Source organism: Rattus rattus, chromosome 2 (assembly GCF_011064425.1).
Source record: "Rattus rattus isolate New Zealand chromosome 2, Rrattus_CSIRO_v1, whole genome shotgun sequence".
NCBI classification, from domain to species: Eukaryota; Metazoa; Chordata; class Mammalia; order Rodentia; family Muridae; genus Rattus; species Rattus rattus.
Genome location: NC_046155.1, coordinates 58975397 through 58996913, shown reverse-complemented (window position 1 = coordinate 58996913; position 21517 = coordinate 58975397). Strand labels below are relative to the sequence as shown.

At 48.6% G+C, this 21517-nt stretch overlaps 1 protein-coding gene across 8 annotated transcripts in view; it reads right to left on the bottom strand.

Moving 5' to 3' along the window:
• Ablim1 (actin binding LIM protein 1) overlaps positions 1–9665 on the bottom strand; it is a 141963-nt gene extending 132298 nt beyond the window's left edge. For all 8 annotated transcript variants that reach the window (XM_032892257.1, XM_032892250.1, XM_032892255.1 and 5 more), the window contains exon 1: positions 9531–9665. The gene's annotated coding sequence lies outside the window, so the exon portion shown is untranslated. The remainder of the gene's footprint in view (positions 1–9530) is intronic.
• Between the last annotated feature and the right edge of the window lie 11852 nt (positions 9666–21517).

Here is a 21517-nt window from a genome sequence, read left to right as displayed (position 1 = left end):
GATCTCTTGTCCTCTCCTTAGCCTCATCCATGGATCCCCAAGCTCTGGACAGACTGAGAGAACGAGCCCCTCACTCCCCTGCTCCTGCCCCAATCCCCATCCTGGGTCTACTTATTATCGTCTTGCTTCCTGCCAGACCCCCAGTTTTCCTGGGCTTCTGTACCTTATGCAGCTGTTGCCGTTGAGTGTGAAACTATGTGGACTCTCGTCTGCCAGCTGCTGGCAGTGTTTTCTAAGACTGTGGGACCTTCAGGAGGTAGGGCCCTGCTGGAGGAAGTGAGTTTCCAGGGCCTCGAGGGTGCATAGTCTGAGCCCTCGTCTTTGGTCTCTGTGGATACTATAAGCAGCTGCCTCCTGTTACCTTCCCTGGCTGTGAAGGTCCTTAGCTCTTCTTGTCAGGTACTGAGTGGAGACAAGAAGAATGGCTGACTATAGCTCTCTTTAACCCTCTGTAGCCCAGAACGGCTGCCTGATCTGCTCTGTCAGTATTTCACGTGGCCAGGGTGTGAAGGTGTCTGATGTCAATATTGTCATGTCAGGCTTCCTTATGCAAAAAATGAAGAGATTTTTAGTTAAAAACAAAACAACTGGTAAATCTGCTCTTTGGAATAACAAAGCCAATGTGGGGTTTTTCTTTGCAGCTCAAACTGCCCACCCTGGTGGCAGTGGACGGAAGAGCTTTCTTCACCACCTGTTCCTCCCCTTGCCACGAACGCACAAAACCTCTGGCCTCTGTCTGTTTCTCTTCCAGAGAGGATGAATGAATAAATCTGCTTCTCGGTTCTCTTTCCCACTGTATAGAGTCAGGGGGATCCAAGAGATAGTGCCATCCACCCTGGGCTGGCCCTTCTGGTCTCGGAGATGCAATCAACACAGTCCCCCAAGGGCATGCTCAGAGGCCCCTTTCCGGTGATTCCAGATCAAGTTTACCCCTCCCGATTCCACCCCTCTGCAGCTCAAAGGCTTCACTTCTAAGCCATAACCTTTCGCCTTTTGTTCCTGCAGCCTCAGGACCAGGTTGATGTAAAATGTATCCATTCCACTGTTTCCCCGATTGTGAACCTGATGTGACCAGCTGCCTCCAGTTTTGAGCTAACATAAACCCTTTCTCCTTCAAGTTGCTTTTGTCGTAAGAAGACGTTCCCTATAGCCTTAGTGCTGTGAGCGTGTGTCTCTCCTAAACCTCCAGTTGTTGTCCCTTGATTTTACCCACCACTGTGGTTAACTTGTAACTGCAGGGTCATTTGAATTTCTGATTAACAGCCCTACGAAGGCACAGACGAGTCTTAATTTATATGTCTAACTTAATCGTGTAGAATTTATCTTTGAGCAGCTGAGCACTCAGGTGTTTGTTGAATAAATAAATGTTACTGTTTATGATCAGCGTTCGTAAACGCCGCTAGAGTAGGTCAAGTTTTCATCATCGCTAATCACTTGATTGCGGTGTTCCACCCTGAACTCACGGTAAGGACAAGTGATTGACTCTGAATCATAGGGCTGCAGCCATCTTGACTTGTCACCATAACAATGTCCCCAGGAAAACCTTGCTGGGTTTATGAGCATCATTTTCTACCAAACCACTACAAAGGGACGAACTACTTACTATAAGGGACCATATGAGGAGCGTGTGACAGTGTGAGTGATGCAAGCTCTCGGTGGCAGCTGTGGTCTGCAGAGCTCTACAGCTGGACTTGGAGCCACATCTGCGGCCGGCTCCGTGATATTCACCTCAGATAAGCTGGATTCTTCCCGGCAAGGATGAAGTCACATTTGTCCTAAACCACATAGAGGCTTATCTTTCCTCCCCAAAGGGCAGAAGATCAATTGTCCTTACAGTCTCACAGGACCATGGTGCGTCTGTTTGTTCAACGAACTGTGCTTGTGCAGCCCAAGATCAGACTGCCTCTTTTCTGAGAGCTCCTTGCAGCCAGTGCCCACATAATGGGACTGGGATGTCCTGGTGGTCAGACGGGAGGGAATTCTGTGTCCTTGCTGCTCTTGATGCATTGGGAATTCACAGCCACGCATGGGTACCCTGGTCAAGCATGTTCATGTCTTCCCCCTGGGAAGCCATCTCAAGCCTAAATTCTGCATCTGAGAGAGGGAGCCTTAGTTAAGAAAATGCCCCCCATAAGATTCAGCTGGAAGGCATTTTCTTAATTAGTGACTGATGGGAGAGGACTCAGCCCATTGTGGGTGGTGCCATCCCTGGGCTGGTGGTCCTGGGTTCTATAAGAGAGCAGGCTGAGCAACCCAGTAAGCAGCTCCTGCCTCCAGGTTCCTGCCCTGCTTGAGTTCCTGTCCTGACTTCCTTCAGTGACTGACAAAATAACCCTTTCCTCCCCCACTTATATTTTGTCAGGATGTTTGGTCTCAGCTTGTACTTAAACATGGGCAAAACGTTTTAAGGTCTTAGGAGATCTTATCAAAGTATCTGATTTTTGCAGTCTTTCTCGACAATACTTGACTAGACATAGGACCCTTGCTCTGGGGCTGCAGACTTGGCTCAGTGGCTAAGAGCGCTTGCTGCTCTTCCAGAAGTTTGGTTCCCAGCACTCACTCACATCAGGTGATTCCCAGTCACCTGTAACTCCAGCTCCGGGGATACCTGGCGCCCTCTTCTGACCTCCATGGGTAATGCATGCATGTGGTATATGCTCACACAAACATACACAATAATAAAAAAGAAAAAGAAAAGCTAAAATACTTGCTCTGAACAAACAAAACGGAGGGGAATGCCCAAAGTTCAGTTAGCTCCTGCATGATTCTGTCAAAGGACTCCCAAATCTTCAGCAGCTCTAAGTAAAATCTGCCAGAAGAACACTTGATGGCATTTGTACTGCCATAGTTACAAGGTGACGGTGTAGACTACTAAACCTCGACTCCAGCTCCATCTCTCCAAACTTGCCCAGGGTCACCCCAGTACAACTACTTTTGGCCACTCACTCACTACTGATATTTACTTAAGGTCTTAATTTGTAATTTTTGGAGAAAGAGCCTCATGTAGTCCAGGCTAGCTTCAAACTTACTATATGGCTGAGGATAACCTTGAACCTGTGATCGCCCCGGCCTCTGCATCCTGAGTGTAACCTTGGGATTACCAGACAAGTGGCACCACCACGTGTGTGTCCAGCACTTGGGACCGAACCCGGGGCTCTGTAAATGCTGAATAAGCACCCTACTGAGCTACAACCCCAGGCCCACAACGCTGTTGGAAATCAGCCCTTATTAATAAATACAATTGTTTGCAAAGGCAAGTGTGCATCGCAGAGCCATAAATCAAATGCCAGGGTCACCTTCCTACGTAGAAACAAGCTTGGGAAAAGATACTAAGAATATTAAAAAGGAATATTAAATGGTATAATTAAATTTGCATGGCGACACCGCTCCTGTGGAGTCTTAAAATGTATTTCTCTGTGGTGAAGAACCCTGGCTTCATGACGCTAGGTGGATTGGAAAAATAAGGATAATAATTTTCTCACTGTGTAAAAACGTCACGCTGGGAAACAGAAAAGCCAAACAAACAACGGCTTCCTTCCCCCACTCCCAAACATTTACTGCAATCAAGACTTAGTCTCTTAGATGTAACAGTGTAGAAATAATGGTCTGTAATTAAGATATCATTTAAGTATAAACATTTCATTCATCTGTATTATAAATGGTACAGAGTACATGCACCATTATTAAAGGTATTGAAGGGAAAATATGAACACTTATCTTAAAACTGAATATTTTAAAAGATTTGCATTGCATTTACTTGCTAAGATCACTGTTACAGGCTACGAAAGGCAAAACTTCAAACACTCAGGCCTGTAATTTCCTAGGGAAAACAATAGCATGAATTGGGGCTGTGGTAAGAGAGCTCATTCATATACTGTCCCTGTGCCCTGTCTCCTCCTGCCTTCTCACTTGTGTCTGAATGCCTAGGATTCTTCCAAGTAGGTATTACAATCCTGGGCTCCCTTCTGGGCAGGGGTTGGAGGTTAACTGCTTCCACGTTACTGGATCTTACCAGTCTTCCACGGAACCACAGGCTGGCACAAGATCAGTGTCTGTGTGAGCACAGGGCAAAGTCTTAGCAGTAGCAAGGACAGCCCAAGAGCATGCATCCCCCTAAGTTCCTGTCAGCTACCTCTGCCAGGCAGGTGGTGGCTCGGTGAATAGGGACAAATGGACACTTCTATGTTTCTTCTTGGAAGTCACTGCCTAGACTCCATCAGAGGGCACTCTTTGTAAAAAGCACGTAATAAACGCCAATAACAGGCTATTTAACTCACAGCATTCACCAATGGACTAATGAACTACACAGTTCCTGACCCTGTTTATTTGTACTTTGCGTTGTAGGTTAGCATTGCCCTGGGGAGTCAGCTGTGGTAGACGAAAGAGCTCTGGTCAACCTCGAGGGTAACTTTCCCTTTTTTCTGTTACCTGTCAACAATCGTTCTGCAACAGAAAGCAGTTGTTTGGTTCATTCTGTGATGTTGTTCCTGGGGTGTGGTAGTTTCAATGACCCCCTCTGCCTTCTATTCGTTCTGTGATACTGTCGTAGTGATACATTGTTTCCATTTCACCCAGCATTGCTCCCAAGGGTGGTATCCAATGTCTCCAGGAGAATCAGAAACCTCAAAACCCCTTCAGGGCATTCACCTCCACTTGGGTGTGTGGACTTGCTGGCATTTGTGCAGCTTGCTTCTCTGGAAGGAATGACTTCTAAGAAGGGACAGATGTATCAGTGTGGGGCACTTCTATCTTTTACCTATGAGTTTTCACTTCCATCATGTAGTAGATATTTTTGTTTAATACTTTAATATATTAGTTGTCAAGGTGAGTATTATTTCTCTTGGATGTTTTAAGGGAAATACCCTAGATTTATTTTTTTAACATACCAGAAAATTCTAAAGCATTTAGAACAACAACAACAACAAAAAAAAACACCCCCCCCCAAAAAAACAAACAAAACAAAGCAAAAAAACAAATCTGGTAGGCTACCCTGAAGACTAAGAGAACCAAACTCTTGGCCAAATCTGATTCCAGTCAGTCTCTGGGACTTAGCTTAAAATGTCAGCTCCTCCCTCTGTGTTCTCTCTGACCCTAACAGCTAGTACGTGCTCTCTCTCTCTCTCTCTCTCTCTCTCTCTCTCTCTCTCTCTCTGTAGTGATGTGCTTGGCTCTCATGCAAGATGTCCAGTGTCCTCTGTCTTTTTTCAAGACCAGTTTTTAAAGCAAAAATCATTCATTTTGTCTTTTCTCTGCCAGAGGAAATCTTAGTCCTTTCTAATCACAGAAAACATCCTTGACCACACTCAGGAAATAAAGCTCTGTAGATAGAGTGTGCTCATGTGTGCACATGTGCACGACAGTATGATAGTAGAAGGTGAGGGCACAGCACGGAGAGTTCACAGTCGGCACTGAACTGCTTTTGACAACAGCTTCTCTGGCACGGGCTCTGCCCTGAAATCTTCCATATCCCAAGACACTGGCTCACCCACTAGCTGTCTGAACAGCACCAGCCTCCAGCTGTAACTGGAAGACATAAGCCACGTGTAAGGACTCAGCTGCAGTCAGGGCGGGTGGGTAAGGAAGAGAACAGCTGTCCTGAGGTGGGCGCTGTGGCCATCTACAGACCCTCATCCCAATCTGACAGCTTGAAGGGGCATCTCGGTGGAGGGTTAAATCCTATCAAAATAGCAGCCAATGGAAAAATAGCCCTGCTCGTATAGACTATTTCTTTGTTTCCATAAATCTAAAATTGCTCTAAAAACGCAGTTTTTTAAAATGAAAACCGAAAGGAGGTGGGAAGGAGAAATGGCTTGGTGGGTGACACACTGGTTTGTCTTCCAGAGGACCTGGGTTCAAAACCTAGTACCCATGTGATGGCTCACAACAGTCTGTAACTCCAGTTCCAGGGAATCCATTGCCCTCTCCTGGCCTCTGTGGACACTGCGTGCATGTGGCACGCAGACATGCGTGCAGGCAAAACACCCATATGCATAAAATAATGTTTAAATTATAAGAGAAAGAGAAGAGAAGAAAAGAAAGGGTGAAGAGGTAGAAGACAGGCCCTGGTTAATGAGAAGCTCACTGGACCGGAGATGGCCTGAGGGTGGCCGTCACCTGCACCATCATTTACACTATAACCTCCTCCATCTCTCCAGATACATAGTAAAATCTGATTAAAAACAAACAGCAACAAAACACAAAACAACAACAAAACCCCCAGCTGCCTAGGGCCAGTGGCATCAGGGAAACAGAGGAAGAATTCGAACCAATGTGGGGTGAAGCAACACTTAGCTTTCCTACAGATCTAAGAACTTGGAATGAGAGAGCACAAGAGTGCAAGCCTCAGGGGATTGTGCTGTCCAAGATGGCGGCCACCATCCCCAGGTTTGAGCACCCACAATAGGAAGAGTCCAAATTGACATGTGTTGAAAACTAGAGAGAGAAAAAAGCCGACAGCTCAAATGTTGTGCTAATTAAAATAGTATTTTGACACACACAGCTAAATGAACTACATTATGAAAATTAAATGGTCTTTTCACCTTTCTAACACAGCCATTAGAACCTTTTGAGTTGCACATGCAGCTTTGAAGACTGATCTCTAAGTCTTTGGGAAGCCAGGGATCCCCTACAGGGATCCGCTACATGGGATCCTTCCTATGGGAGTTTCAACCACCTCCAGCAGTAAAAGATTAACCCTGAGGGCTGGGACGGGACAGTCACACTGGCAGACTCCCTGCAAGAAGACAGAGACTGACAGGAGGAGACGACTTTCTTTGCTTTAGCAACTCTAGGTTAAATTGCCAAGTTCCTAAGACGCATCGAGATTCAGCCTAAGGAGAGCGTGCACCACTTCAGGAACGCATTTACAGCATGAAACAAGGTGCGAGGAACACATTTCCAACATAAAGAAGCTAAACTCAGTCATTGGACTTAAACCAGAAAGTGAGTTAACCACGGGTTCATCAGAGGACAGGGCACTGTGTCTCTGAATCTTTCAAAGTTCACTGGAGGGATCAGACAGATGCCTGCTGCCATCACTCACAGGTTGTATCTATTTCATGTCTTATCTGTGTCGTGAGCCAGCTGTCTGGAGATTTGTGAGCAGAAAGCCGAATTACAAAAATGCTGACACCAAGTTACCCAAATCAGGTAGAACCAGAAACCAGCCCTCAGACACGCCATGTGTGGAGCCTGTGTATGGGGCCCAGCTCCTCTAGATTCTGCACCGTGTATCTGTGGTCACCAGGGAAAGACCCACACAAACGTCAGATCTGAGGTGACGTAATAGCACACGGTCTAGTATGTTTGTTGGTCCTGGGTCACAGAGACTTGCCTGAGAGCACATTGCTTACCGACATGTCAAGACTCAATACAGCTGTATACTTGGCACCCTGGGAATGAGCCATGCTTCCTGAGGATCGGTGTGGGATGTCTGTAGTGACTATTCCTGGTTGTCGACTTGACGATATCTGGAATGAACTACAATCCAGAATTGGAAGGCTCACCTTTGATTCTATCTTGAGGCTGGGAGATACGAGTTTCTGATCTGGATCTTGGCATGGAGATCTTGAGGCATAGTGGTAGTGGCTATGAATCCCAGGAGACTAAGGCAAGGAGATCTCTGAGTTCAAGGTCATCTGGGACAAAGCAAGTTCCAGACCCAGGTGTGGTGGTACACACCTTTATCTGGGCCACACCTTCTGCTGGAAACCTACATAGGGACATTGGAAGAAGGAAGACTCTCTCTTCTTCGCCTGCCTGCCTTGTGAAACTGAGCTACTGCTAGATCCTTGGACTTCCATTCACAGCTGCTGCTGACCATTGTTGGGGAGTTGGACTACAGACCGTAAGTCATCAACAAATTCCCTTACTATATAGAGACTACCCTTAAGTTCTGTGACTCTAGAGAGCCCTGACTAATACTATGTCTAAACACTCCAGCTGGTCACACTTATTCCAGAGTGCTCTCTTTAAAAGAAGGATCAAATAATCCCAGTATATAATATGTACATTTGTATATAATATGTATATTTTATTTATATATTATATATAATATATACTACATAGAACATGATATACACACATTATACAGCATATATTATGTGTATTATATACATATTACATATATTATATGTTATATACTATATGCACATATAATATATATACATATATAATATATACTATGTACATTAGAACACTTCTTTTAAATATATTTAGCTGGCGAGGCCATGCAGTTCCTTCCTGTGGCAAGAGCACTTACACTCTAGGCATTTATCAGAAATTGATTGTAATAACGTAGTCATGGGCCAGCCATTGCATACACTCAGCCCTGAGCTTAGTGGATGGAGCTAACCCCGCCCACTCCTCCTCAGCACTGAGCTTAGTGGATGGAGCTAACCCCTCCCACTCCTCCTTCTGTCTCGTCTTTCTAGCTTTTCTCCCAGACAGCTTACATGCAATGGGAGAAACAACTGACAAAGAGTCCAGGAAAGCACCCTCCTCTTTCACATATGTAATGGTTACTAGGTGCTTATCAACCACCAGGGAGCCTCTGGGCCCTGGACAAGTGGCCTAGGTAGCCGTGGAGAGAGAGTCTACACCTAGGATGTCTGGTGTCCAGGGACAAGGCAAAGAGCACCGGGTGCAAAGTGAAGCCAGGGAGCAGGCTCAGAGGCCCAAGTTCCTTTCCTACACTACACATATGCACATCCCAGCACCCAGACACTTCCAGAACTCTGGTGACCTGTTTCTCAAAATACGCACCAAGTGCTCTCCTCTCCTGCCAGCCCTGAAGTGCACTGACACGGTATTCCGGAGAGTCCAGACTAACTAGCCAACCTTCATGAGCGGCAGGACATGGCTCTGAAAGTTGGTCTCATGTAGATGGGAGCTGCTCTTCCGAATGGAGGGCTAACTTTTCAATTTTTCGGCATGCATGAGCACATACACACAAGGTTTTTGTGTTTTTTAAATCGCGCATGTATGAATGCTTGTCCACATGTGTGTATATGAAGAAGCCTATGCATCATGTGTTCACTAAGGCCAAACGTGGGTGTCACCGTACCTCGTGGAACTGGAGCTATGGATGGTTGTTAGAGCCCTTGCGTGGGTGCTGGGAACCGACCTGGGTCCACTGCAAGAACAGCAAGGGCTCCTAACCACTGAGCTGCCTCTCCAGCCCTGTGTACCTCGTGTTAAAAGTTTTCTAGTCTTTCAGTAAACAGTGGATAACAAAGTTATTTTACTAGGAATTGCTTCCTTCAAAGGAAAAAAAAAAAAAAGGAGACACAATGTTTCACAACTCCGTTTTCAATGTATTTCTACAGAGCCCCTCCCCCCCAGGATCAGGACCTCAATGAACGCTCCAAGACTTTGCCTTGGAAGGGTCTGCTGTCCCCCTAACGTCGAATCTCTCCTAAATGGGAGGTGAATGGGTTAAGGACCTGTTAAAGCATTTGGACATTATTTGAGGGTCTGGAGTGACATTCAGAGGCCGGGTACCACTGAGCAGGACACTGGGGGCACCGTACCTTTGCAGGTGAAGCATTTGATGTGGAAATGCTTGGTCTGAACGCGGAGCACTTCGCCCTTGCATGGCTCCCCGCACTTATGGCAGTGAATGACAGGCTTCTCTGACGAGTGGTGAGGGTCCTGAGGGTGGGCCACTGGAAGGAAACAGAAAATGATCTGGTTGAGAAGGGAGTACTACTAGAAAACCATCCATACAGGGATGCGTGACTATCCCTACCACCTCGTGGCAGACAAGCCACCAGGCTGTAGGAAAACGCTACTAATTAAGGTCAAAGTCCACCATAACCAGACAGCCTCTGGGCTTGGCACAATGTAGGAGACTCCGGTCATTAGCAGGGGGGCTTCTCTTTCTCTGACCTTGTCTGGGGAATCCTTAGGCACCCCCTGCCTCAAGCCTCTACCTGAGGACTGTCAGGTAGCCTCAGTTAGATTATGGGATCCATTTCCTTTCTCCTGATAAAACCAGTTCAGCTAGCACCTGAGATTCCTGAAATGCTTCCCCAGGCTAATAAGGCCTTTTGGTGTCCTAAGCTCTCAACCAACGACCTTTGCTTATCCTGGATGTTTTTACCCTTGGTCTCCCCCAAACTTTGTAAGCCTTGAGTCACCCTAAGTAAAGTTGATATGCCTGCTGATAGTTGGGAACTTCCTAACACTGCCCCCTCCCCCACCAACCCTCTGTGAACCTTATCGGCCAACGATCCACGAGAGTAGGGAGATGAACACTCGGCCATTCAATGAGCATGAACTGAACACAGATACTGTACCCCACAATGGACCCACAGATGCAGGTCAGTGGCAGCCTGAACAGTCGGCTGGGGGCACATCCTTAACAGTTCTCTGGGGCGTATGTGCTTGTTCGTTTGGATCGTGCTATTTCTGCCTTTCGCTTCCACTTTTCAAGGACTGCCCACTGGGTCAGTACAATCTTGTTCCGTTCAGTATTTTGCAGTCAGTGACTGTGACACCTTTTGGCTGACCTAGCGCGTTCCCCAAGAGCTCACTGTAAATCAATGGTTCCTAACGGACAGAGACCATTCCATACGGTTTGTTCGGTTTCTTCCCTAACACTTTCATGTTCCAGCTCCCCTCTCAGAGCAGAATGCTCTTGCACTGGTAACTACTTAGGCTGTGTGGGACAGCGTCTCTCTGCCACCATCAGAGGGTGTTTTCTGTCTTAACTTGGGGACTCATCTAATCTACTGGGTGCCCACTGTGAGAGTCTCAGATCCTCACACACACTATGAGCAAACAATTTAAAAATAATATCGATCTGGGAAACCTGGACCCTTCTGCACACAACCTGCTTCCTTGCCTGTTGGTCAAAGGAGACTGGACTAGGTTGAGTGCATATGAGGGGCTTGCAGAGATCCTCTCTGACGCAGGGCACGGTTTTCAGGAAATCAAAGGGAATGTGGCTGTCCTGGTCCTAGAGTACAGTGCACAGCCTGAACTGTGCAACACCTGGTTTTAGTCAACCACGTGGGCTTGTGCCTCTGCAGTTTACCTGGCCGTAGAATGTCAAATGTTTCACTGCTAGTCACTTCCCGGTCCACTGAAGAGCCTTAGAGTCTATATGACTCACTAGGGTATCTACACTTGATCAACCAATACAGAGACCAAAGACATTTTGTAAAAGTTTGTCAAGTAGGAAAACTCCACTGGGCAGCTAACGTGAGACAGCTAAGACCCAAGGTAGAAAGGACCTTAGAGCCAGAAGCTGGCTGTGTGCTGTGGCATGGATGATGGCCCAATGTTCTGTAAAGAACGCCCCTCCCACCCCAATCTCGTGCTGAAAAGGGTTTGGGCAAGAACAGTGCAAACAAACAGTTTCTGGTCCCGTTCTCTAAAGACAAGGTTCTTGTGAGGTTTTGATCGGGAGCAGGTGTGGTTTCGGGCTACACATGTGACTCGTGTGCCCGGAGGCACTGTCGCCTGGATCCCAAGAATGCCAAGAAGCAGGGAACCCAGCATCACCAGCCACCCGCATTCCTTTATCTACCAGATAAGATCTCTTGTGAAAACCTGTATTTACCTTCAAATTCATATTTACTACACGAATGGGGTAGGGGGTCTGCGTGCTATCGAGATCTCAGAGAGCCATGTCCAACAAAGCCAAGAATCTATTCACATGGGCACTGAAAGGAAGGCTCTCTCAGTAGCACCTGCTCATTCTCCTCCTGTTAACTCCTGTCAATGAGAAACGCTATCGTCACCGGGTACCTGTCAATACGGGGCATGGTTCTTACACTCGTCATTTATTCCAGTTGCACCACCCTTGCCTGGCAGTGGGATGAACAATAGGGCTCCCATTTGGTGGATGGGGAAATCGGGCATCGGAGATACTGGCGCCCACTCAGGCAGCAGCTGTCTGAGTGCAGCTGGTGAAGTGCAACCAGTGTGAGTGCAGCCAGTGTGAAATGCAGCCAATGCAAGTGCAGCCAGTGTGAGTGCAGCAGTCTGATGCGGCGGTGTGAGTGCAGCCAGTGTGAGTGCAGCAGTGGGAGTGCAGCCAGGGTGAGTGGAGTCAGTGTGAGTGCAGCCAGTGGGAGTGCAGCCAGGGCGAGGGCAGTCAGTGTGAGTGCAGCCAGTGCGGTGCAGCCGGTGTGAGTGCAGCCAATGTTGGTGCAGCCAGTGAGAGTGCAGCCAGTGCGCGTGCAGCCGGTGCGAGTGCAGCCAGTGAAAGGTCAGTGCAGCCGGTGCGCAGTCGGTGTGACAGCCAGTGTGAGTGCAGCCGTGTGGTACAGCCAGTGTGCAGTGCGGTCAGTGTGAGTGCAGCCGGTGCAAGTGCAGCCAGGTGTGAGTGCAGCCAGTGCGGTGACTGGCTGCAGTCGGTGTGAGTGCAGCCAGTGTGAGTGCAGCCAGTGTGAGTGCAGCCAATGTGCGAGTGCAGCCAGTGAGAGTGCAGCCAGTGAGGTGCAGCCGGTGCGAGTGCAGCCGGTGAGGAAGTGCAGCCAATGTGCAGGTACAGCCAGTCGCGTGAGTGCAGCCAGTGCGAGCCAGTGCAGCCGGTGCGGTGCAGCCGGTGCGAGTGCAGCCGGTGTGAGTACAGCCAGTGTGAGTGCAGCCAGTGAGAGTGCAGCCAGTGAGGTGCAGCCGGTGAGTGCAGCCAGTGCGGTACAGCCAGTCGCGAGTGCAGCCAGTGTGAGTGCAGCCAGTGTGAGTGCAGCCAGTGTGAGTGCAGCCGGTGAGAGTGCAGCCAGTGAGAGTGCAGCCAGTGCGAGTACAGCCAGTGGGTGCAGCCAGTACTGAGTGCAGCCAGTGCGAGTGCAGCCGGTGAGGAGTGCAGCCAGTGCTGCAGTCGGTGCAGCCAGTGAGTGCAGCCAGTCGTGGGTGCAGCCCAGTGTGAGTACAGCCAGTGTGAGTGCAGTCGGTGCGGTGCAGCCGGTCTGCGAGTGCAGCCAGTACTGAGTGCAGCCAGTGCGGTGCAGCCAGTGAGTGCAGCCGGTGAGTGCAGCCAGTGCGAGTGCAGCCGGTGCCCGGTGCAGCCAGTCTCGAGTGCAGCCAGTCGGTGCAGTCGTGCGGTACAGCCAGTCAATAAGTGCAGCCAGTGTGAGTGCAGCCAGTGCGAGTGCAGCCAGTGTGAGTGCAGCCAGTGTGAGTGCAGCCAGTGAGAGTGCAGCCAGTGCGAGTGCAGCCAGTGCGAGTGCAGCCAGTGCGAGTGCAGCCAGTGCGAGTGCAGCCAGTGCGAGTGCAGCCAGTGCGAGTGCAGCCAGTGCGAGTGCAGCCAGTGTGAGTGCAGCCAGTGTGAGTGCAGCCAGTGTGAGTGCAGCCAGTGTGAGTGCAGCCAGTGTGAGTGCAGCCAGTGCAGTGCAGCCAGTGTGAGTGCAGCCAGTGTGAGTGCAGCCAGTGTGAGTGCAGCCAGTGAGAGTGCAGCCAGTGTGAGTGCAGCCAGTGTGAGTGCAGCCAGTGTGAGTGCAGCCAGTGTGAGTGCAGCCAGTGTGAGTGCAGCCAGTGTGAGTGCAGCCAGTGTGAGTGCAGCCAGTGCGAGTGCAGCCAGTGTGAGTGCAGCCAGTGTGAGTGCAGCCAGTGTGAGTGCAGCCAGTGCGAGTGCAGCCAGTGAGAGTGCAGAGGATCACATGAGGCCCTTCTGCACCTGCTACGATCCTCCCAGACTGTTAGGATCAGACAGGAAATTGTTCTAAGGTACTCAGCCAATTTTATGTGCAGTTCCACAAGTAACAACTAGGGTTTGTCTTTTAGAGAGAACACTGACAGTTTATGTGTATGTCAGTGTATGAGATACATTTATGACTCATGTATATCAGCATATCACATACATTTATGACACATATATGACAGTGTATGTGTAGGTCAGTGTATGACATACATTTACGACATGTATGACAGTGTATATCTCTAGTGGGCCCAGGATCCTGGCTATCACCAAGGTAACTATGCCAACCCTAGAATCATAAATCCCTGTGTCTTTGTTTAATTAAAAAATCCCCAATATTTGCCTGGGTATGGGGGTCAGTAATCACCTTCTAGCAAATTTCTCAAGCAATTCCTACACATACTCCAGATGAAGAACTTTAGCATTTTTCCTGAAAAGTGATTTTGCTTTTATTTTTAATTGTGTGTGTAGTAATGTATGGGCTTGGTATGTGAGGGAAGTGTCCATGCAGGTCAGGAGAAAAGAATGGGTCCCTGGAGCATTACAGGTGGTTATGGGATGCATCACATGGTTACTGGGAACCCAAACTCAGGTTTCTCCAAGACCAGCATGGGTCTTAACCACCGAGCCATCACAGCCTGAATGCTAGCATGCTCATTACATAGGCCTGCTAAAAAGTTAGGATTTACAGCACAACTCTGAAGACCTCCCTGTTCAGCATGTCGTACAGGTGTGCACCACTACAACCAGCAGGCCCTTCCTCTCCAGAAACAACAGAACACAGGGCATCCCTTAAACAGAAGGTGAGTCTCTGCCTAAGACACCACGACATTCTCGTGACTCTCAATTTCATATTGCTAAGCCAGCCAGCCAGGCTGACTCACAAGAACAGAAGGAAGATCTGCCATTCTCAGCTTTTCTGTGTGTGATGAAGGGGCCAGCTCAAATGCCGGCGACTGCCCCCGGGTGAGAGCAGGGACCAATATCTGCATTCTGTAAACATTTCCCTTTGGAAAGATGTGGTGTTACACCTGAAGGTCTCCATGCCTGGAGAGGACTTCACCTTAAACCAGAGGAAACAGACTACTTGCCTTTCCTTCATCTGGCAGCCTGAGCTCATGTGTGTACACACACACACATACACATACACACATACACATGCACTCACACACACAAATACACACACATACACATGCACACACACACACAAACCCACACAGGTACACACACACTCATACACACACAAACCTACACATGTATACACACACACTCACACACACACAAATCCACACAAGTACACACACACTCACACACACAAACCCACACATGTACAAACCCACACACACACATACACACATAGACACATATACATATATTCATACACACACATGCACACACACAGATACTCAGACACACACAGACATATATACACACAGAGAGAGACACACAGATATACACACACACATACACAGAGAGAGACACACACACAGACACATATATACACACAGACACATATATACACACAGATAAACACACACACATACATATACACATATACACAGAGAGGCACACACACAACACATACATACACACACACACATACATACACACACACATAACAGGACAAAATCAGTGTGTGTCTTATCCTAATTAAATCAATGTAGACAAAACAGTCTCCCTTCTTTTACAAGGTGAGCAGAGATTCGTTTTATATGGCTGTCTTCGGCAGCTTGGTTATTACCAAGTGCATGGCAGTGTTTGTTGCCGCAGTGCACATTGAAATGTGCTGAGATGCCTGCAGCAGGCTCACATGGGTGCTGCACTCACTGAGTCTACAACATCAGAGCTGCACTCACTGAGTCTACAACATCAGAGCTGCACTCACTGAGTCTGCAACTTCAGAGCTGCGCTCACTGAGTCTGCAGCATCAGAGCTGCGCTCACTGAGTCTGCAACTTCAGAGCTGCGCTCACTGAGTCTGCAACATCAGAGCTGCGCTCACTGAGTCTGCAACATCAGAGCTGCGCTCACTGAGTCTGCAACATCAGAGCTGCGCTCACTGAGTCTGCAACATCAGAGCTGCGCTCACTGAGTCTGCAACATCAGAGCTGCGCTCACTGAGTCTGCAACATGAGAGCTGCGCTCACTGAGTCTACAACATCAGGCTACGCTCACTGGGTCTGCAACTGGGCTGCGCTCACTGAGTCCTACAACATCAGAGCTGCTCACTGAGTCTGCAACTTCAGAGCTGCGCTCACTGAGTCTGCAACATCAGAGCTGCGCTCACTGAGTCTAACATCAGGCTGCGCTCACTGAGTCTGCAACTTCAGGCTGCGCTCACTGAGTCTGCAGCATCAGGCTGCGCCACTGAGTCTGCAGCATCAGGCTGTTCGCTCACTGGGTCTGCAGCATCAGGCCTGCGCTCACTGGAGTCTGCAGCATCAGGCTGCGCTCACTGAGTCTGCAGCATCAGAGCTGCGCTCACTGAGTCTGCAGCATCAGAGCTGCGCTCACTGAGTCTGCAGCATCAGAGCTGCGCTCACTGAGTCTGCAACTTCAGAGCTGCGCTCACTGAGTCTGCAACATCAGAGCTGCGCTCACTGAGTCTGCAACATCAGAGCTGCGCTCACTGAGTCTGCAACATCAGAGCTGCGCTCACTGAGTCTGCAACATCAGAGCTGCGCTCACTGAGTCTGCGCTCGCTCACTGAGTCTACAACATCAGAGCTGCACTCACTGAGTCTACAACATCAGAGCTGCACTGACTTACTCTTATGACTCCATCAGAGCCTGGGTGCCCTCTGCTTCTTCTACTGATGGGGAAACTGAGGAATAAAGAGCTCACATTTCTGTTCTGTGCCCTTTGCCTAAGGCTTCCCAACTCTTTCCACTGTTTCTAGTGGTCAATGATTTACCCTGGAAGGTGTGTGTGTGTGTGTGTGTGTGTGTGTGTGTTTCATCTTAGGAGAAGTGCAGGGAACTCTGAAAGTGCAACTGCATGCTTTCGGAATAACAATGAAACAAAAGAACGTGAGTATAGATTTCTCCAGGTCATAGTACCAACGTTTGGAGAGGCTTTGGCCCCTCAGACAGCGCTGCCTACTGCAAGCTAATTCACGGTCACATAAAGTGGCCCAGCGCACAGCTCTGAAGCTCCAGCACGGGCATGAGATTGGGAAGCACGACTCTGAGGCCCCAGCAACCTCTGGTGCCCTTAGGCAGAGAGGTCTCATTCCAGAGCCTGCCCTGCAGCCCTTCAATCAAAGCCACAACCAACCAATCTCACCTTGCTCACACTTATCCCTCTCAGAGACAGACATGAAGCTAGGACGTGTGAAGTGAGATGCTCCAGGGTAGGAAAGACCCTGGCCCTGGGTCAGGACTTGGGTATGTTACATATACTCTGGATTATATGAGATACTGAGAAACATCCATGTCACCGTCTTCCTCAATCTTTGGGGTCAGGGGTGGGTGTGGGGGAGGCGGGGGATAATCTTCCCCAGGCATGAGCCCCCTAACTGATTATCCAATACCAAGGGGTCATCCCTGGAATCATTTACATATAAATAGCACTGTATTATTATGTACAGTATTATTATTATAAGTACAACAGACTGTATTTATATGTTTATATTAAAGAAACAATAAAAGAGAGAAAGAGACCCTTAATTAGAGAGCGAGAGAAAAAAGGGGAAAATGATATAATTATAAATTTCAAAGAAATTAAAATTAAAAACACTAAGAAACATGGGCCTTAGTTAAGGCTGTTAGGAACACGGTCTGGCTTATTATAACAAATGAATTATACATACATATCAATAACAAGGGAAATGGTGTTAGGTATGGAGATTGCTACATTGTGTCTCAATTCCTGTATTCTATTTTTTTTTTAAGTAATTATGTTTAAAAGAACAAAAACAAAACAACTATAGAGAAATCGCCACCGGCTCTCCAGGTCACAATGTGACAAGTTTAAGGTTCTCTGCTGGCATCCGGAATGTCATTTACACTAGCCTCTGTGATTTCTAAAAGGGAACTCCATCAGCTAAGGAGTTTTGAACACAGGTAGTCTCCACTCCAGAGAGCAAGAACTTGAATGTTATGTAGTGGGATTAACACACAAAGCTCGCCTGAGCTGAGCCTGAGGACCACTTCCTGATCTCACAGAGGTATCCCCCAAGGTCTCTGCATGGTTCATATACCCTGTTTAAAATGCCTCTTCTCTGTCCCACCTCTCCAAATCCAACCTGACTGACAAGGTCCAGACCAGGACACCTGAGGTTCTAACACAGGTCTGAGTTTCTAAGATGGTGTGGAAGGGTCAAAGGTTTCCTTTTCTATATCTTTGCTGACCAATTCTGCTCAAAAACTGCAAAAAAAAAAAGGGGGGGGCAGGGAGGCTTTATTGGGCATCTTGGGAACTGCAATTTGAGACACATTAGTTCATCTAGTGATAAAGCAGCATTCAGGAGGCAAGAGGCAACCTTCACAATACTGAAGATTCTCTCGTGAGGAAACTTCTGTCAGATTTAAGGACATAGGTACTGCATAGCTGGGGTCACATGACCCACAGAACATAAAGAGCACCTAAAGGTGGTAAAACAGGATTCCAGTAACCTTGATATCTCGGTACACGAAGCCATTTGCTCTGGCTGCTGCCAATCAGAGGGAAGTGCTGGATTCATCTGGATTCGCAGCTGGAATGATGCACAAGCCCAGCCACCTGGTGGCTTCTCCATTTCATTTGCATGTGTGTATATACGTGTGTGGTGTGTGCAGGTTCATAGGATCTGGCCTGAACTTGTAACCAGCACGGGAGAACCTCTGTGAATTCCAGGTAAAAACCAGAGACCTGGTCTCTAAAAGAAGGTGGGCCAGTTCCTGAGGAACATATGACAACTGAAGATGCCCTTTGACCTCCATACACTTGTACACACATGCACACACACCCCGTAACATATACACACACACACACAAAGAACATCATTAAATCGCTATTACAGGTGACATTTACTGAACATATACTGTGTTCCAGACCGTGTACTGTCCTGGTGTGCCAATCACAGACAGACCTTCCCACAAATGCCACGTGGGTACTGCTCCCTGTTCTTGTTTTACAGAATGCAGGCTTTACAGGAAACCCAAACAAGAAGAGGTGAACACCTTGCCCAGGATCCCACATCTAAAACAGTCTGCTCCGAGCCTCATACTTGGAAACCGCGGGAGGCTGGGATTTCCACAGGAAAATGTGATCTAGCACAGGAGGAAGCAGAGCTGGCGCGGCAAGCAGGCGCTCTAGATTCTGATTAGCCAGCTCAGAAGAGGCGAACATCCAGCTGCATCACCACTGGAAAGGGATGCCTGCTAGTAAACAAATAAATACGCGAATGGGGGAAAGCTCTCGAAGTACAAGGGCTTTGGAAAGAGCTACATGAGAAGAAGGGTGAGCAAAGGTGAGACGGTGAGGGAACGCTGCCTGCCCTGCACAGGCAGTACTCCGGGCAGCCCCAGCGCAGCCCAGGGTTGGAGTCTTTCTCAGGTTCAGACTGCCTGGATTGCAGCCATAGGAGGGGACTTTGCGTGGTGAGGCTGACGCTAGGAATTGTGGGAACGGCTTAGTGGGTAAGAACCTTAGGGGCACAAGGACGAGGACTTGAGTTTGGATAGTTAGCACCCACACTAAAAATCTGGGGTGGGCACATATGGGCCTGTAATCCACGTGCTGTAGTGAGCAGAGATCACTGAAGCTTTCTGGCCAGCCAGTCCAGAGAAAACAGTGACTCCATGAGAGATCCTGTCTCAAGGGAATAAGGGGGACCTTGATAGAGTAGGACAGCTAACATCATCACCCGGCTTCTTCCCCATTAGAGCACATTCTCGTTCTCTCTCTCTCTCTCTCTCTCTCTCTCTCTCTCTCTCTCTCTCTCTCCCCTCCCCGCCCCCGCGCGCGCGCGCACACACACACATGCACCCATATGAGCATATACTTGAAATACATGCACATACACATACATGCATATACACACACTTATACACACATGTGCACGCACACACACATGCACACGCATGCACACATACACACATGAGCACACACATGCACATACATAAATATGCGCGCGCACACACACGTGCAAGGCACACGCACACAAAGATTCTGCTTAAAGGCAGGATGCCTATCCCTTTGGGAGTCTGTGTTGCAGCCACTGCACACTGCCTAACTTTCCCGGCTTCTGGTGCCTTCTAAGCACATCCTTGGGTTGTGCTCTCTCCCACCTCCCACTCCCTTTCTCTGAGCTAGAGCGGTACAGGAAATGAGAATTGCAAGCGGTTAAATAAATTTATGCACAGGGTTCCTAATGTGCAGTTTACTCTGCGGCTCACTTCCTGCTGTGGCAAGTGGTAGTTACCAGAAGCTGCACGGGAGGCTACCCTGTCATTAGTGGTCCAAACGAGCCTTCTCTTGAATTGGCCTCTGCGACCTCCTTTTCTGATACCTTGTGAGTCTGGTAATCAGGGTTATTACTTGGCACAAACAGTCCCTCAGGTGGGCTCTGTTCTTGTCTACCTGTGGCTTTCTATGAGGAAGGTGTCCCTGTCCTCCATTTGCCTTGACTGTGGCAACCTGCTCACCCCTCTGCTGAGCTCCTGAGGATAGAAACAGGCCAGGCTCAAATCCAGTTAATCTGATTCCCCTCAAGGTGGGGAGGCTCTGAGATAACCATTGTACGGCTGGGCGGTTGCCTGGAGTGACTCACGTCACATGTGCTTCCGTGCTCCACATGCCTGCTGCACAAGAAGGTGGGTCTCAGAGAGAATGACGTCATCAGCCTCGTCTTCCCTCCCTCCCAAGAGTGACTTCCTGGACACACCTGTGACTGCCGTGACTCACCAGCCAATGCTTTCCTATGCCCTCTCTCTGACAGCTGGAATTTTACCTTACGGTGCGGTCCTAATGGGCAAGTCCCAAGGATCTCTGACGGCAATCAGGTGGACTCTGCTCTGGAAATTAAGGGACCTGGTCCATCCCTTCCCTCTTCAGTCGAGTGCCTCAACTTCCCTGAGACAATACAGCAGTCAACCGCAGTCAGCCAGGGTGGCAGGACAGCCTATGTGGAGCTCACTTCTTTCTGGGTTAGCACTGAAGCCTGTGTCTGTCAGCTGAATGTCACAAAGGACAGTCAGGAACCTATACACAGGAAGGTCTGAAATGGGACAGAAAACCCTGGAATTTTATAGAACTTTTAAGGCCACCTGGAGACCGCAAATTGTCCCTGCACCAGAAATTCCTCTTAGAACTGAATCAAGTCAAACCCTCCTGGCAGATCACCACATCTTAATGGGCTGGGAGAGAGCCAGGGCCATCCTGATTGTGAGACAGGAAGGCACTGGGATGCCATTTGAGCCATCTGTAGGGATATGAGTCAAGAGGGAAGGTCAAAGTGTGTAAGATGAGGACCCGCCATGGCTCCCATCCCTCGGTTCCTAACCCAGACTCCTTGGCCGGGTAAACAACAAAGCAAGATCTAAAGGCGTCATCGTGTCCCCGCAGAACAAACCAGTGGTCAGAACCACACACAGCCTCCCAGTTGTCTCTGCCCTGGTGCTCTGACTGCTTCCTCATGTGTTCTAGAACACCTCTGGAGCTACTAACCAGCTAAGTGCAGCATTCCAGACAGGCTCGTGGGATGGTTAATGTCCGCACAGCATTTCACACCATAAAAGAAAGTGGCCAAAAATTACAACAGACCCATCCTACAGACAGGAAAACTGAGCTTTCAGAGGTTACAATTTGCTCCAGCAGTGGGGACTCTAGGACAGCCAGCTATGTAGCCAATGGCCTTCCTTGGTAGCTTCAAGGTTGCTCAGAGAGA